Consider the following 19,714-nt stretch of genomic DNA (forward strand, 5'->3'; position numbering starts at 1 on the left):
TTAAAATGCAATCTATCTGCAAAAAATTTAGTAAAAGCAATAAATACTTGAGCAATACCTCTATTGACGTACTCATTTGGCATAATTAAATGGTCCAATACAGATTTAGATAACTTAAAACGATTAATTAGAACTTCGCTAACAAAGTTCAATTGCCATCATTCAAATTCAGCTATAGAAAGAATTAATTTAACTAGAAATTTAGGAGGTAGAGGTATAGTCAAAATAACTTTGAAACATAATCAGGTAGAAATGCTAATAAAATTTTTTTATAGGAAAGCTCATAGCTCAGAAATGCACAAAATAATTTGCAACGCAGATAGAAAAATTAAACCTTTAAATTTATACGACGAGAATGCCAACATTTTTATAAATCCCAACTAGGAATTATTAGATTCCGGGTCAAATAAAATTTTACCCGCAAAACACTTCAGTTATCTCAACCAAAAGTATGTTGAATATTGGAGAGTTGAGCGCAGAAATAGAACGATCTATGCTTGCCATTTGGGATAGAGTCATTAATACTAAAAAATATTGGAAGCATATAGTCAAAGATACAAATCAAATTGATGATTTGTGCAGAAAATTTTTGGCTTTTCCGGAAACTACAGAACATATTATATCGGGATGTTCTATATACGTAGTTCCGAGTATACATTTAGGCACAATCAAGTTTTAAAAATAATTCACCAAAGTTTGGTGATTAAACATAACTTGATTGACTGCCGTAATATAGTACCATATTATTAATACGATCCAAATTCATTTTTAGAAAACGAATTTTACAAAATATATTATGATAAAACTATACTAACAGACCGAACGATTAGTCATAATAGACCCGATATAGTTTTACATGACAAAATTTATAACTTATATCATTGATGTCGCTATTCCAAATTCCTGTAATATTCAAAAATAAGAAAATACACAGATTGAAGAAATGAGATAAAAAGAATTTGGCATTCTCAGACTATTAAAATATTACCATTCGTTATTTCGGCTACTGGCATTTTACCTAGCTCTCTCATTAAAAATTTAGGCGTAGTAGATCTATCAAAAAATTTATATATGAAGATGCAAAAGTCGGTTATTTTGAATACATGTAGGATAACTAAAGATTTTTTTAATATATTTATGTTGAGGGATCAGTAGGATTTACAGGCCGTGTTAGGAGTTCTACCGAGCCGAACCCTCTGATATGAAAATATCTGAAGTCGGTGAATTATTTTCCCATTTGATCTCTGGTGAGTTGACGTGTTGTTCTTGTATTGTTTTGTAATTATTTTGCTTATATAATGCACATGCATAATGTTCATTGACTAGATGATCATTTGTGAAAAAGTGTGTGGAAGGGTTTAGTTTTTCCTATGGGGAAGATTTAACCTGGACATAAAATCGGAAAAGAAATAAAAAAAGTGGAAAGTAGCATACCTCGTGAGTATATTTGGTTCTAATCACTGCGTGAGTATAATCACAGAATATAATAATAATAATAAAACCTTCATCTTATATTCGTTGTCAGCATTAGGTGTATTGTATTTGAGATAATCATAAGGAAGCCAGCTTGTTTTCATATGATACAAGAATTGCGCCTGATCCACCCTCTTTCCGCAAATTGATATCGTTTCTCTTTTGTAACATGGCGAGTTTTAAACCAAATCTGTTCCGCCTGAAAAGTTAGCTGCTCAGATACATAGATTGGCAACCGGGGGTCGGCGAGACCGATGTTTAACGTGTTAAATTTTTCTTCGGTATTGGGTTTATTTTTGTTGAAAGATTTCACATCAGCTAGCAGTTGGTTTCTAGCCAGGTTTGTTTTTAATTTAAGAACAATTGTCTTTGGTTGCTTCTGGCTGTTTTTTTTTGTATACGATATACAGCATCGATGTCCTTAGTTTCTATGGGAGATCCTGTTGTTTTGAAGATGTTGAAGACCACGTCTTTTAGTGACTCATCCTAAATGTCAGGGATGTCTCTTATTTCTACATTACTTGACTTTATGGCACGTTATTACCAGGATTTCAATAAATCAGCCATACTCATTTTTCTCCGTATAACGTTAATTCCTAATAGATGTTACACTCCAGCCAGAATGAATGCTGATTGACAAGCTTTGAAAATTAAAGATTATGTTTATAGATGGCGGCTAAAGCACCAGCCATCGGCATTGATCTGGGAACCACCAACTCATGCGTGGCGGTCTTCCGAAAAGGCAAGGTGGAGATCATTGCCAACCTCCTGGGCAGTCGCACCACGCCCTCATGGGTGGCCTTCACCGACGTAAAGAGCCTCGTAGGAGAAGCGGCCAAATACCAGGTGGCCATGAACCACAAAAACACTATTTACGGTGAGAATGTTTACATGATGGTTCATTTTTTCACTATGAGAAGGGAAATAGATAAGACAAAAGTGGGGAAGTACCTAACTATTCAAATTTGGAATCAAAACTCAGTTAAATCAATTTCAAGAAACGTTTTAATGCTGAATGGTGGTGTCGCATACACATTATATATTATTTAATAAATTGTGATCTGATTCAAATTAATAAAATAAAATTTATTTGCACACGCCGGGATTTTAACTCCGGATCTTATAGTCGTGCTTTCACTCTACTTACTTCACATTTTTCACTACCCAATATTAATTCTTTAAAGTTCTTTTTTCATCAGATGTTAAGCGGCTGATTGGACGCAAATTCGAAGATGATAATGTCCAGGCAGATATGAATCATTGGTCTTTTGAGGTTGTGAATGATAACTCATCACCAAAGATTAAAGTGACTGACAGAGGAAGCGAGAAGATTTTCAATCCCGAAGAGATAAGTGCCATGATTCTAACGAATATGAAGGAGACCGCTGAGGCGTACCTCGGAATGACTGTCAAGGATGCTGTTATCACTGTACCTGCCTACTTCAACGATTCGCAGAGATTAGCCACCATTGATGCAGGAACTATTGCGGGACTTAATATCCTTCGCATTATTAACGAGCCTACCGCTGCTGCCATTGCTTATGGACTCGAGAAAGAAAAAGTAGGCATGCGTAATATTCTTATATACGATCTGGGTGGTGGAACATTTGACGTGACCATTCTGACTATCAACGGTGGTATTTTCAAAGTCCTTTCTACAAATGGAGATACGCACTTGGGAGGTGAAGACTTCGATAGTCAAATGGTCCAACATTGCGTTGAAGATTTTAAAAAGAAATACAAAAGAGACATCACAGCCAATAAAAAGTCCCTAAGGAGATTGAGAACCGAATGCGAGCGTGCGAAAAAAATTTTGTCTTCGTCTACTCAGACGAGCATCGAGGTTGATTCCTTGTATGAGGGAATTGACTATTAAGCAACAATCACCCGATCCCAATTTGAAAACCTAAACGCTCAACTTTTTCAGTCTACCCTTAAGCCTTTGATCCAATGTCTTTTTGATGCCAATATGGATAAAGCTGAAGTCGACGAAGTCGTTATTGTGGGGGGTTCTACCCGCATAATAAAGATTCAAAAACTTCTACAAGAATTTTTTAATGGCAAGGAATTGAATAGGTCCATAAATCCCGACGAAGCGATAGCCTACGGAGCCGCAGTGCAGGCAGCTATCCGCACTGGCGACGATTCAGCAAAATTCAAACTATTTGATGTAACCCCGCTTTCCTTGGGAATTGAAGTAATGGGAGTTATTATGAGTACAATCATAAAACGTAATACTTCAATACCTGCCAAAGAGACTAGAAAAGATTATACAACCGCTTTAGATGACATGACCACCGTATCTATTTTAGTGTATGAGGGTGAGCGGATTCTAGCAAAGGATAACCACTTTCTGGGTCGTTTCTCTTTGACCATACCCCCTAAGCCTCGTCATGAAGTTAAAATACACGTGACTTTCACTATAGATGACAATGGAATACTCACAGTCTCTGCAACGGAAAATACAACCCAAGAAAGTAAAAGTCTGACTATCAAAAACGAGAGGGGGCGACTATCCCAGGACGAAATACAACGGATGATTTTAGTAGCAGACAAGTGTCGCAATGAAGACGAGATCATCAGAATTGCTTTCACTGCAAAAAACAAACTGCAGGATTACTGCTATAACATCAAAGCCATCCTTATTGAAAAAGAGCACGGTTTACTTAAAACTGATCACGCAAAAGTTTTGGATAAATGCATTTTGACCATTAAGTGGGTAGACTCAGACAAGATGTTTACAAAGGAAGAGTACGATAAAAGGCACGAGGACTTGGAAGCTGAATACAAACGTTGTATTACAAAGATCTCTGGTGCTAAATCAGAATACAAAGGCCCAATTTAAGGTCATTGCAAACATATCTCTGCAGTAGGCATCAAAATTACCCAAGGGAAGTTCTTAAAATTGTTTGGATTCTAAGTTTTATTGGTGAATATAAGTGCCCACATTATTTTGTTTTACCTTGTACATACGTATGTACGTTTTATATTTTTTGCAAATTCAAAGAATTATTCTCCATTTTAATAATTTTGAATGAAATGTCCCATAAATATGAATAAGCATAAATTATCTTGTCTCATTAAATGCTCTAAAACTACAAACTTGTGTTATTAACTTGGGTACAAATTTGTGTTATTTCACAATTAATTAATTAAAATAATATATAGTATATTTGCGGCACGTTCCAGAGTGGAAGATACTACCAGTATCGCCCTGGTGTAAGACCACCATTCAGAATTGAAACGTTGCTCCAAATGGCTTTAGCCGTGTTTAGTGACTAGATCTGAATAGCCAGGTACTTCCCCACCTTCCTCTTTCCCTTCCCCACTTACCTTCAGCCTCACAACATCCCCCAATTGGGGATGCCATAGTCTCACTGGCTCCAGACGGGAGCAGTTGGGACTCTTGTGAGGTATTCACTATAAAAAAAAAAAAAAAAACATTAGAAGACAGGTGAAAAATAAACGATTTACTGTTTTGAAAATAGCTAATTTTATGAAAATAAAATACTTTGTGCACACAACTGTTTAATCAAAAAGTACCGACATGTTTCGAAACCAATGGTTTCTTTGTCAGGATAAACATACTGGTATTCTGAATATTAACAAGTATAAAAAACAAAAAGAACCGACAAATAAGTACCTACTACCTGTAGTCAAAATTATCGAGCGGTGATTAATTAGTTATTATTATAAAAAAATATATATAAAATTATTACGAAATAGTTAAATGTTATATTTATGTTTAAAACAAAAAAAAAATTATAAACTGTCACACTTGTGTATATATCAATTTTCTTATAAATTAACATAACTGAAACAATTAGAAACCAAGATGTATGTACTATATAACAAAAAACAATACTTAATGTCAATATAGGTATCGATGTGAAAATAAATTTGTTCGATGGCTATTTCAAATAAATGGTTACAAATATTATTGAATTGGCTATTCACCATTTTAAAAATTTCTTAAATTTCAAGGTTATTTAATTGTAAACTATTTGTAAAATCTTGAAAATTTTATTTATACCAAAAGACTGATTTGTTTCCAAAATGTGGCAAATTCAGAATAGTAATTATTATTCAAACAACTAACTTAGGTGCTATTTAACTCTATTCTCTGTCCACGATAAGAACGACCTGTTGGAGTACCAAATTAGGTTCGTTCTGCGCATACCACCCCCCCGCTCCTTTCCTTCGCCAACGCTCGGCTATCTCCGGCAATCTTCGCTGACAATTCAGTATGCCCTTGGCTTTCGTCGTTGTGCCTGCGCTTAGAGAAATTAACCCATTCAGACCCTGCTATAAAATGGATGTTCAGCCGATATGTCCGAATTCATTATCACCAATTACGAAAAACAAAAAAGGACAGGTAAACATTATTTATGTGTTATTTGTATGACTATTCGATTTACAACAATGCATTTTTATAATTCAAGGATATAGATAGGTAATATATGTATAAAATTTGTGAATGTTGGTGTTGATCGGTTTTTTTATGTTTATAGGTGGTGCACAAACCTCAACGGACAATGATAATAAATATGTATAAAAGTATTTTATCTGGAGACCCTGATATCTCACAAACATGTGCCATTCACTTAATTTCTGAGCAAACGGGTATTGGGCTACACACCATCAAATATACGTTATTGCGGTATACAAGAACCGGTGAAGTCAAATCGCCAAATAAAAAAAGAGAGCGACTGAACTTTTTTGATAAAATCGATGATTTCGATAAAAATGCCATAAGATCAAAGATTCACACTTTTTACTTGGAAAAGCAATATCCCACAATAAATAAAGTTTTGCAGAATGTCAATAACGATGATTCCTTGCCAAATTTTAAGCGCAGCACTTTCCACAAGGTAATCAAAGAATTGGGTTTTCAATATTGTAATCGAAAACGTGACAGTTTGTTGACGGAGCGTGAAGACTTAATTCTTTGGCGTAGAGATTACTTAAGAGCAATCGAGAGACACCGTAGGGAAGGTCGTACGATATACTACCTCGATGAAACCTGGATTAATGCAGGTGATGTATCAAAAAAAATTTGGGTTGATAAAACTGTTAAATCGAGACGAGATGCTTTCGCACGCGGCCTTTCCGTAGGACCCCCTAATCCAACCGGTAAGGGAAAACGGTTAATAGTTTTACACATTGGAAGTGCTGCAGGTTTTGTTCCGAATGGTCTTTTAATTTTTGAATCAAAAAAAAATTCGGCGGATTATCACGACGAAATGAATGGGGAAACATTTTTGGAGTGGTTTAAAAACATTTTGCCATCACTGGATGAAAACTGCTGCATAGTTATGGATAATGCCCCATATCATTCTGTCAAATTGGACAAGCTTCCAACGAGACAGTGGAAAAAAGGTGACATCATTCAATGGCTTGAAGAAAAGGGAGAACTAAATATCGATGCAAGTATGATTAAAGCGGAGTTGTTGCGGGTTGTCAGTTCATACAGGGGATTATATGATAAGTATGTGGTAGATGTTACTGCGAGCGAAGTCAACAAAACTGTGCTCCGATTACCTCCTTATCATTGTGAGTTAAACCCGATCGAATTGGTGTGGTCAATGGTTAAACAGCATGTCAAAGTTAACAATACCTCCTTCAAAATAAGTGACGTAAGACGACTCATGCAAGAAGGTATCGAAAAAGTCACACCAGAACATTGGAGTAACTTTGTTCGACATATTGTTGGTATCGAAAAAAAATTTTGGAATATCGATCACATTGTTGATGAACTCGAGGACAACAATGATAATTCGCTAGCTTTTGAAATTTCAAATGAATCATCTGAGGAAAATTTTTTTTTTTTAATGGCAATGATGATATTTTCAACTTTGGATTGATTTTATAAATTTTATAATTTATAATTTTATAATTTCCGATTTGATAAATCTGATGCCTAATAAAGTACAATATGTATTGTAATACTATCATCATCATTATTTGAATATATTAAAATGTTTTAATTTTTAATTTTATTTATCGGTAGGAAAATAAATTAAATAATTAATTTATTAAAATAGTGGGTCTGAATGTGTTAACGCTCGTTCTTTTAGGGGTGGGGTGAAGGGGCGGAGACATGCGCGTCCACGGGTTGTTCTAATCTTGGACCGAGTATAGTGTTAAATTTTCTAGAAGTCTTACCTTTATAAAAAAATATAATTTATAAAGCCTCTATTTGTTGAAAACATCATCCTCTTCCTTGTTATTTAATAGATAATTATTTTTTATTATTATTTGCCTAAAATGCTGGTTAGGTAGTCTTTGGCATATTTTAAATTATTAAATTTGAAGAACGGTTATTTCATAATACAATTTTTAACATTGTCAACTATGGGTAAATAATTTCTAATAAATAATATTTTTTTATATTTTAGGTTTAACACACTAGCTATTAATTTACTACTTCGATGTTTTGTATATAACAATATCTGTGTATTTGTCTTTATAAAAAAATGTTAATTTCAAATTTATAAACCTATGCTTAACCAAGAGAACAACCTCATAAAAAATACAATTCTGTTGCAGCATACCAAAGCATAATTACATTGCTCATTCCCCGATACGGCGGTTTTATATTAAGGAAAACCAATACTTAGGCTATATTAACTGGTAAATTTTGTAGACCATCACGTCAAGTACTTATTCCAACCTTATTCTCGTCCTTCCGTAAACCTGTCAGATCACTGCATTATTTTTGGTTGTTCCTTGTATTATTTATTCATTGTTAATTTATTTGTATTATTTCTTTCTCTTGTTCAACCTTATTTCCAATGTTTAAGAGTTTCTATCTATGTGTAAAAGCCCTCTGGGCGCACAAATGTTTTTTGATTTTTGAGTAATTTGACAAGAGTAATAAGTAGATATTTAATCATACATTATATAATATTATACTGTATGAATGCGCAACTTTTAGGATCTAAAATTTAAACCTTTTTCAATCGTCTACCAGAAGAAATCAGAAGCATTAATGATAAAACCCAAATACTGCTCTCTGTCAAGAGACACTTTAAAAATATTCTGAAAAAAAAAACTACTGTCACTTAATTAATCTCACAAATATCCTTAGTTTTCCATAACTTTCTTTCTTTTTTTAAATTTATTATATTAATATATTATCCTTCACTACTATAAAAAAAAATACTACAGCAAACAAACATTTATGTACAATGAATTATTTAAGTAAGTACTAACTAACAACAACATTTATGTACACTCCCCTTCCATACACAAGCAAATGCTTTCAATGGAAGAGTAGTAAAAAGACCTTCGACCAAGCTTGGTCGAAGTGAAACCGGTCGATATATGAAATAATAAATTCGTGGTTAAATACAAAGTGTTTGTGTTTTATTTTATAATATAATGTCTAACCACAAAGTAATTGCTTCCTATGAAAAAAAAAAAAAAAAAAAAAGAAATATTTTGTTATTGTATTATATAATTCGTAATTGAACTTTTAATGTTATATCCCGTCATTTTATAATAATATAATTATGATATTTTCAATCATCGCCTGAACAAGAATGATCATCTACAGACAAGTTCCCACTAAAAAACTCAACACATAAATGCGCTACAAGGCTCACAGAAAACTTATTAATACCAAAAGCAAACAAAACAATATTCCAAAAAGGACCATACTACATGGACATTAAAGTATATAACAACCTTCCACATAACATTAAACAAATACAAGATACACACAAATTCAAATCGTTACTAAACACTTTCCTTGTTAATAAATGTCACTACACGTTGAGTGAATATCTCACGTAAATGAAACGCCTATTTTTATTGGTATATATATTTGTATTTTTTTATTTTTTCATTGGTATATTGTTATTTTATCTGTATAAACATTGTAATTATTGTAATAAAACAAATAATATTATATAAACATTGTAATTAAATAAATGTGGTTAGCTGGAAGAAATGGGGTCTACCCATAAGCTACACCTTTTGTAATTTTTATTTTACAATAAATAATTTTTGATTTGATTTGATTTGAAACATAAAATATTTGTATTATTTTCTTATAAATTTGATATTTTTTTTAATTCTCGTACTTTTTATTATTAGAGGTAAAGTTACAAGAAGGAAATCCGTAATTGGTTTTATTTTTGCTTCACACTTAACATGTACAAAATGATATAATGTAAACTGTCGATTTTACGAAAATTAATAAATGTTTAAAGAATTACCCTAATATAATCCCAACATTTTATTGACCTACGATGACGCCTTCGGGTGGAGCGATTTTTTTATTTGGTGGCGGCAGGCATTGAAAGGCAGAAATGGGTGTGAGAAAAAATTAAAAAAAAGGAATAATCAGTAAGTCGTCGGTACATCATTGTAAGAGTCACGCGTTCGATTAGTCTTTATGTATTATTGATAGATTAGTGTATGTTCATGTAGATAATATTTTTTTAAACATTTTGAAAATAATGTTCAAATACCTAGATAAAAGAGTTTTTTCATGGAAATACAGTATTCCCGGGTTACAAAAATAATCTGAGAATATTGCGAAATAACTTTTTTTATTTAATACGTAGAATTTCTATTATAATTTTAAGTGAAATAACAGTTTTCAATATACGATATCGTGCAGTATTAGTATCTCCTTATGTAACTGGTGCTTGTGTTTATGAAAGGAGTACCGTTAATATTAAGAATAAAACTGTTCAATGAACCAAATATAAAAAGAAAATTAATGGCTGTTGTTTTCAATCGTACTGATCAACCGTTGAGCCGAAATTTTGACTAAGGATTGCTCAAACGCGTAACTACGTTATTCCCAACGGAATGGTGACGACTGAGCGATCAACCAATTTAAGGAAGTCAAGCTAGTGCATTTATTTTTTCTTAAATAAATGACTAGTTGTGAAAAGTGTCCAAAGAAAGAAAAATATTTGCTAAGCCAAGACACGGTTGCATTAAACTCAAGCTAACACTTTATTTTGTATCCTTTTGCAATAAAAAAAATTCATTTCATTTTGCTATTTAAAATGTATTTTTAATTTAAAAATTCCGATATATTAATCAGAAAAACGTATGGAAAATCTATGAAACTTCATATTTTGAATACACATTCCTTTTCATAAGAACATTTTCAATGAAACTTTTACTTCACTTTTCATCTTGTTGATACTTTTTTTTATTACGTATTGAAGAGTCACTTTTTTTACATCAAAATATTTGGTAACTTTGTTCAATATTTTTAACATCGTTTTCATAGGTATTTATGGTTCACATATTCCTGAGGCATTTATGTAATGAATTTGCGTATTTATCCAAGTTCATTACCCATCTCTTTTCATTGCGCTGATCCTATATGATGTCACTGTTCTGATCTGGTGGCGGACAATCATCCTATTCTACAACAGATTTTGGAAGTTACACTTAAACTCTAAGTAGAGGGAGGTAGAGTATGCGCGCGCTGAGCCAAAACCTCTGTGATCTAGGTGGTTTTTTGCTAAGCTTAGTGCGCATGCGCGAAGCGATTTCAATATGGCCGACAAAGATGGCGGCCCAGGAATGAGACAACTTGATGGCCAGTTCAATCTAAGGTTGAAAAATCGAAATAAATAAATATATTCTTTATTCCAGGATGTGGGGAGGTTAGTGCAATCCCACACATCCCACAGAGGGTATAAGTACAGATAGTATTTGCATACAGTAAAATAAATAAGAAGTGATTAAAAATTAAAAATTGAATTAAAGCAGAGAAGCACGGTAATCCATCGGATCTAAGATTGTGGGAGCAAGTATCTTTCTCCAATGGTCTTCAATGCTCGATCCTGAAGTCAGACGGGATTCTATGATAAAAATGTTTCTGTAATGGTTTATCCCTCCCTTTAGTCCTGTAATCCTGGTTCTCAACAGAGCTGTAAATCCTGGAAATCCCTTCTGTAAATATTGAGGAGGCACTGCAGTGCATGCGGAGTCCGAACATCAATCGGTAAGCTTTGTTATATTGTACCCGAAACCTTTCCATTGTTCTTTTCTTGAAATTAGCCCTGAGCTCGCATGTGTACAGGGTGGTGCAAAAAGCTAAGAAGAGCGTCCTTTTCACTCGTGGACTACAGAGCCGAAATCTTCTACTGGGCATGTTACATTTTATACTCAGTACACGCCTCTGCCTGTCAATATCTTCATCATCCGTCAACTTGTTGTTGATGACATGTCCTAGATATTTTGTGGTTTCTACTGTTTTCAGAATCTAACCATTCAAAAATACATGTTTTTTAGGCCTTCCCCGCGTTTTATGACCAAAAGTGCTGTTTTTTTCGCATTATAGATCATGTTGGTTTCGTGAGCAAATTCTTCACAGATTTTCAGGAGAATTCTTAATCCCCGTATTGACGGTGCTATCAGAACCATATCATCTGCGTAGCTCATATTGTTAACACATAGACCTCCGATGTGGCAGCCCACTCCAACATTGCTTAGCCTGTGGGTTAATTCGTCCATGTATAAGTTAAACAGTACTGGGGACATACATCCTCCCTGTCTGACCCCGCTTTTCAAGAAATAGGGTTCTGAGAATCCATCTTTCCACTTTACAAGGTTTTCCTGCTGACGGTGACGTGATTCGAGAATTTTTACCACTTTCCATGGTATCCTTCTTTCCTTTAGTTTTTTCCATAATAGGGGGTGGGAAACTCTGTCGAATGCCTTAATAAGGTCCAGAAAGCATGCGTAAGTTGTTGTTTTTTCTTCTTGTAGTATTCTAACGTTATTTTTACGTAAAATATAGCTGAGCACTCTCTCTTGAAACCCATCTGATTATCTTTCGTTGTCATAATATGGTATCCAACTTGATCTAAGAGAACTCGTTCAAATATCAACTATTACCTACATTCGAACTGTGCGTGCACGCTAAAAATCGCTCTGTATAAATGATCAATATTTAATAGTTAATTTACCGAAATAATAAAAAAATATTGGTGAATATATAACTGTGGAACAGTGGCAAACTTTTTATTGTTTACTCGTATTAAAACGCCCGCTGATCAGTATCCTAAAGTGATTTTAAATCTGTGTAGTGCTTCAATGAAAGTGTTGTCGCAATTGTTATTTAGCGCAAACCAAATACTGTACTGTCAGGCTTATATCACATATTAGTACCAATATTATCACAGTTGCGGATTAACAGGCCGTGGCGTAGAGGATAGCAACTTTAGCGTCGCTCACTATTGTCGCGGAGAAGCTGAGTTCGCTCCCTGCTTAAAACAACTTTTTTTTAAATAAAAAAAAAAATAATCAAAAACTATAATAATATAAGTTTAACGTCATCTAGTGAATTTCATCAAATACATTAAAATGAGCAAGCAAAAAAAAACCACCAAAAAAACACCATCTAGCGACTCTGATGATGACTACAACACAAATAAAATATTTAAATTCATGGAAAAAAGGTTTGAAGATTTATCGGAACAATTGATGAAATCTTTTAGAGAAAAAATTAAAAATGAACTAAGAGATCTTAAGAAATCTGTAGAATTTTGTTGCAATAAAATTGATGAATATGAAGAAAATAATAAAAAGAAAGACACACTGATCAAACAACTGCAATCAGAAAACAACGAAATAAAACAGCAAATAAACAAACTGGAACAATTACACAAACAAAATAACATTGAGATACAAGGTATTCCTTTTAAAGAAAATGAAAACTTACCAAAAATAGTCAATAATATTATGGAAACCATCAAATGCGAAATGGAATCATCAAAAATAACAAATATATATCGTATCAGAAACAGAAACGCTTTAAACAAATACCCAGCCTTAATTGTATCATTCCAAAACAAAGAAACAAAGGACAAAATCATCGACCAAAAAAAAAATATGGTGTCTTGTACACTAAAAATATAAATTTTCCGGAAGATAACAAAATTTTCATAAACGAACAATAAACACAACTAAATAAACACCTCCTGTTTCTGGCGAAATCCACAAGACTCGGCTACAAATTCATCTGGGCGAAAAACGGTAACGTTATGATGAGAAAAGATGAAACAGCTCCAATCATCCATATAAGGCAGCCGAATGACATACCTTCAGAATAAAGGACCATCTAACATCTAGCACGTGAAAATAACTTATATTCTATCAAAATGTCTGATGAAAATTTTTTGTATGAAAATTATATTTGTCAAAACACAAGTGAACTAAATAATCACTTTAAAGACGTTAACTTTTCAATTCTTAGTATGAATATTAGAAGCTTAAAAAGGCACTTTGATGAACTTTGTATTCTTCTCGATAGTCTTGATTTTTCTCCTAGTATTGTCATTTTAACAGAAACGCAAATGAAAGAAGTAATTCCCTATAACTTGCCGGGATATATAACTATTTCATCCGAATGTAAACATACTGGTCACGATGGAATCACTTTATTTATAAAAAATTGTCTTAAAAAACCTTCCTTCGAAATTCTAGACTTTAAAACAGCTAACGCAATCAAATTAACATTTACCCATAGTAATTGTACTTATTTGCTATTAGCTATCTATAGATCACCTTCCTTAAATCTCTATTCAATAATGAACTTAATTCACTTATAAAAATGACTAACAGAAATAACTTTAACTTTGCAATATTAACTGGTGATATTAATATAAACATTAATGAAAACAACGAAAGAACAAAATGTATAAATGAATACTTAGATTGTTTGTCATATGCAGGATATCAATCATACATAAACTCACCAACAAGAGAAAATCTAAATAATTCCACGACTCTAGATCACATATTTATCAAAACACACAAACAAGTTATAACTAAATCTTCAACTCTAAAAACAAACATTACTGACCACTACCCAACATTCTACGGACACAACATCTTAACTACAAATTCAAAAGAATACTCTAACACTGTTGAAATAAATGAAATTAATTAAGTCACATTAAACAATTTACTTCATTCAGAAAAATGGGACAACATACTATCAATAGCTAACCCAAATTCAGCATTAGAATTATTTTATAAAACTCTAGAAGCTTATATTTCGAAGAGTACAAATAAAATTGTCATCGCTAAGAGAAATTATAAAAAAATTAAGACTCGGATCACTGTAGGACTTATAGTCTCTATTAAACAAAGAGATAAATTATACAAAGAGATGTTAAATTATCAAAAAGCCTGTCAAAAAAATAACACAAGAATTATGCCTTTCATGAAAACGAAATATTTAATGTATAGAAATTTACTAAATAGGTTAATAAGAAATTGCAAAAAGAAGTATTATTGTGAAAAAATTAAAAGTGCAAAAAATGATACCAAAAAAACGTGGAATATTATTAACGAAATCACGAACAAAAAAAAAAGTATCAACCGATGTCAATGAGATTATAATAAATTAAAATATTATAACTGACAAATCGACTATTGCAGAAAACTTTAACAACTTTTTTACAAATGTGGTAGATCAAGTACTTGAATCTTCTAGTAAAATTGATAATACGATACCCGTAGAATCATCTTTACACTTAGACTCAACTAACGATTCAATTAACTCCTTAGAATATTTTTCACCCATCACAACAGATGAAATTGACGGTCTAAAATCAACAAATTCTACAGGAATTGATGGTTTATCAGATAACACACTAAAAAAATAAAACATTACATTTTAACTCCATTGATACATATTTTTAATATATCCTTAAAAGAGGGACATTTTCCCGAACAATTAAAAACCTCTATCATAATACCAATTTACAAATCAGGAGAAACGCACATATTAGACAACTACAGACCTATTTCCTTGGTCTCAAACCTCTCAAAAATATTTGAAAAATGTATCAAAAATAGAATAATGAATTACCTAGAACAAAACAAAATTCTTTCCCAAAATCAATATGGCTTCAGAACAAAACTAAGCACTGAAGATGCAATATTCGCTCCGACTAAAAAATCATACACATCTGTTGATCAAAATAAAAAGAGTTTAGCTATATTCCTAGACTTAAGAAAAGCTTTTGATACGGTAAATCACAATCTACTTATAAAAAAAATGAATCGAATAGGTTTAAAAAATGATACACTAAAAATTCTTACTAGCTATCTCAAAGACAGAAAACAAAAAACAAAAATAGGGGATTTTTATAGTACTGAAACAAGAATAAAAAATGGAGTACCACAGGGAACTGTGCTTGGCCCAATTCTCTTTCTAATATACATAAACGATTTATGTGATGTTATAATCCCTGGTAAAATTGTATCTTACGCAGATGATACAGTAATAATAGTGAATGGAAAATCCTGGCCGGAAACTTTTTTGAAGGCAACAAAATGTATTACATATGTCTCATCATGGCTAAAATGTAATAGACTCTTCTTAAACTATAATAAAACATTTTACCTAGCCTTTTCTAAAAATGGTAAAATTATACCCCCTAATAACCTTAAAATTCGAATACATAACTTTAACTGTAATCAAGAAATGCTCATCTTGCTTTGAACTCGGAAAAGTTGAAAAGATTAAATATTTAGGTATTGTTATTGATACAAAATTAAATTGGCAGTCACAAATTAATAATACCGTCTGTAAATTAAGATATCTTACATACACATTTTACAGACTAAAAGAAGTGCTCAATGTTGAAAAACTGAAAATTATTTTTTTTTCTTTGGTGCAATCTTCACTCATATACGGAATAATAGGATGGGGCGGTGCGCTTAGTGCACATATCAAACCTTTACAAATAATTCAAAATTATATCATCAAAGTTATGTATAGTCGGAAAAGAACATTTTCAACGGATGAGTTATACAAAGAATCTAAACTATTCTGTCTCCGTAAATTATTTATTCTGCAAACTATGAAATACATATTTAAAAACAAAAATAAATTCGAAATAAATGAAAACAGAACCAACATTAGAAATAATAATGTATTTTATACTCCACAAACGAACACAAAACAAATGCAAACACACTGCAGTTTCATTGGACCTCGTACTTTCAATCTTTTACCGAAAAATATTCAAGTGATAACTAAACTTCCTCAATATTTAAAAGAATTAAAATTATGGCTTTTCGATACAGCAGTTGAAACTTTTTTTATTTAATTTGTATCAATTTATGTTTCTCATAAAATATTCACCATATATTACACTAAACACTTATAACTTCACTATACACTATTATAAACACTTTTTATACAAAACGCTAATACAAAATGTAATCTTTTTTTTATTTTATATGCCCACAATTTGTTTATTTCTAGGTACAATAAAATTATAACTTAAATATATTACCCACGCAAAGGCTGCGCCTTAGTGGGTTCCCATTATTCTTATTGATTTATATAATATTGTATGTAATTAATGTAAAAATTGGAAAAAATAAAGGAATTAAAAAAAAAAAAAAAAAAAAATTCTAGCGATGGCCGTGGCGATGGATATCGGTCTGTAGTTTTCCTGTAAAGTTATGTCTACCAGTTTGGATTTTATTATCGGTATGATAATTGTCTTTGGGTAGGTAGCCACTCTTTATGATGTCGGTGAACAGTGTTACCAGAAGTTCCATAATAGCTGCCCCTGTATGTTTGACGTGTTCGGTGCTTAAACCATCATGCCCTGCAGACGTTCCAGATTTCATGTTACTAATTGCCGATTTTATCATGTTAGTTGTGACGGTGGGATCGATATCATCATAAGCAGTTAAATGTGATTCACTTGATTCGATAGTCGGCGTGGTAGTTGCAAAATGTTCTTAAAAAATGTTTGCTATTACTTCTGGATTCGTCTCTCCGTGTATGTTGCACGAGATTTTACAACGCATGTTTAACAGTTTAAAAACCATGCACTTTTTCAGAATCATACGAAACTTTCTCGGCTTTCAACACCTGAAAATGATTTATTTTGCAGTCTGCCAATCTATTATTGAGTATGGTATCATAGCATGGGGAGGCGGCATTTCATCTGCACTAGAACCAATCATAAAGGCTCAGAAAACAATTTTAAAAATAATTTTTAGGCTACCTATAATAACAGACTCTTTCAGACAATTTTTAATATTATGAATGTGTTTGATGTTCGGCAGCTATATTCAAAAACTATCCTAACTCATCTATACTCAAATATACGTAATTACTACGAAAAAAGTTCAAATACACGATGTACTCGAAGCAACAACAAAAACTTATTACAAATACCGATAACACCTACTACATTTGGTCAACGACACTTTAAATACTTTGCGACAAGACTCTACAACATTCTTCCAGACAGCATAAAACAACGTGATTCACAAAAAAAATTCAAAGATAATGTAAAAATTTGGATCAAAAATAAGAAAAGGACCTTCACCGGTGCATTCACCCAAATTCGCAGTTATTGAAGTCACAACATTATTGAGCAAATACATCTTTACAAGTATAGTGAGGCGGTATTTGAGAAACCTCAACTGTACTTTTATTTTCTTTTTACCTTCACAATATTATGTTTGTATTAATAGTTCTTCATTTTTGTTAATTTTATAACCGGAAATATAAAAGTTACAAATCAATGTACACCATAATATGTATGTATAGTTGTAATATGTAAACTTTCCTAAATAATTTTAATGCTTCCGATTTTGTTGTCCGGGTAAAATCTTCCCCATAGGAAAAACTAAACCCTTCCACTCACTTTTCCACAAATGATCAGCTAGTCAATCAACACTATGTAAGTGCATTATATAAGTAAAATAAATACCAAACAATACAAGAACAACAACACCTCAACTCACCAGAGATCAAATGGGAAAAAAAATTCACCGACTCCAGATATTTTCATATCAGAGGGTTCGGCTCGGTAGAACAAATATTATTAAATATTATTATTATTATGATTATTTGACTTATTCCAAAATTTTTTGAAGTCACGATTATCTAGATCCCCTACTATTTTGTTCATCTGGAGATGAGTCGAGTTATTTTGGCATTGTTTTAGTGCTGTTTTATAGGCAGCACGCTTTGCTCTTCTATCCTCTGCGACAGGACCCTCGCCTGGTCTACCATTAGTTATCCAAGTGAGCATCTGAATTCATCGTATTTATCCGCTACAAATTCATTCCACCCACATACTTGCTTATGTTTTTGGATAGTATACTTAGTAAATACAGAAATGGCACTGCTTCGCAGAGCATTTACTATACTGCCGTAGAGGTATTTTATTTTGGTGTGCCACCATCCCCAGAAAATGTTTTATTTGACTTGATTGTGACGAGATAGATTCGCGAGTAAGATTTATATTTTCCGATATCAAGTATATTATTCTGATTCCATAGTGCTGGATCCCTCAACTCAGATGTAAACACTTCCGTTGTTGCTATTCCATCTGTTTGTAAGATCAGCTCGAGAGGCCGGTGATCTGTCCAATCAATATCGTAATATATTTTCATATCAACAATTTGCTTCAAAATATTTTTCGTAACCAGACAATGGTCTAACCACCTGGTAGAGCTGTGTGCGTCACTGATATAGGTGTAAGAATCTGCAAGTAATAATTCGATGTCGGCACATACATATTCAAATTCTTGACAGAAAGAGATTAGCTCCAATCCAAAGAGTGAGTCGGGATTAGCGTTAAAATCTCCAATAATAATTGTGTTAATGTAATCTTTATCGTCAATTAATGCTTGTAGGGAGGCAAGGCAGTTAGAACATTCCTCAAAGTTGTCAGTTGAACAAGTTGGCATGTAGATTGTAAAAATACTTAATGTTTCAGTAATCAAACTAACCTCGATTCCGGCCATCCGACAGTTTTGCATTGGGATTGCGGTAACCCTTAAATTTCGTCTGTAGATTATCCCCACTCCACCGTGCGGTCTTCCCAGGAGTGGCCCATCGGCGATATTAACGGCAGAGGTTCGTAAGCTGTTGAAATCCGGGTGTATATGTGATAGGAAGTCAATATCTGTAGGGAGTAACCACGTTTCTTGAACTACTATAATATCGTTTAATTTGCAAAGATCATATATAAATTTTACAGAACTGCGAACCAATCTTCATTTCATTTCAGTATTAGTTCTATAATCAACGTGAACGGTCGCGCGCAGCGAAGTAAAGTATTGTCGCAAAAATTGCAAGCGCTGCCGAGCGCCGAGCGATTTGCGCCGAGCGCAGCGATTTAACACATTATGGACACGGCCATTGAAAATATAAAAACTGAAATACAAAAAATTACAACAGTGAAAGATTCGAAAGCAAAAACGAACCTAG

The 19,714-nt window shown here is 32.8% G+C and overlaps 1 pseudogene; it reads left to right on the forward strand.

Moving 5' to 3' along the window:
* The first annotated feature begins 2,142 nt into the window (after positions 1-2,142).
* On the forward strand, positions 2,143-4,318 carry LOC149422861 (heat shock 70 kDa protein cognate 4-like; annotated as a pseudogene).
* Positions 4,319-19,714: the final 15,396 nt, after the last annotated feature.

Source organism: Hesperophylax consimilis, chromosome 6 (assembly GCF_061612785.1).
Source record: "Hesperophylax consimilis isolate HC1 chromosome 6, BYU_Hcon_1.0, whole genome shotgun sequence".
Taxonomy (NCBI): domain Eukaryota; kingdom Metazoa; phylum Arthropoda; class Insecta; order Trichoptera; family Limnephilidae; genus Hesperophylax; species Hesperophylax consimilis.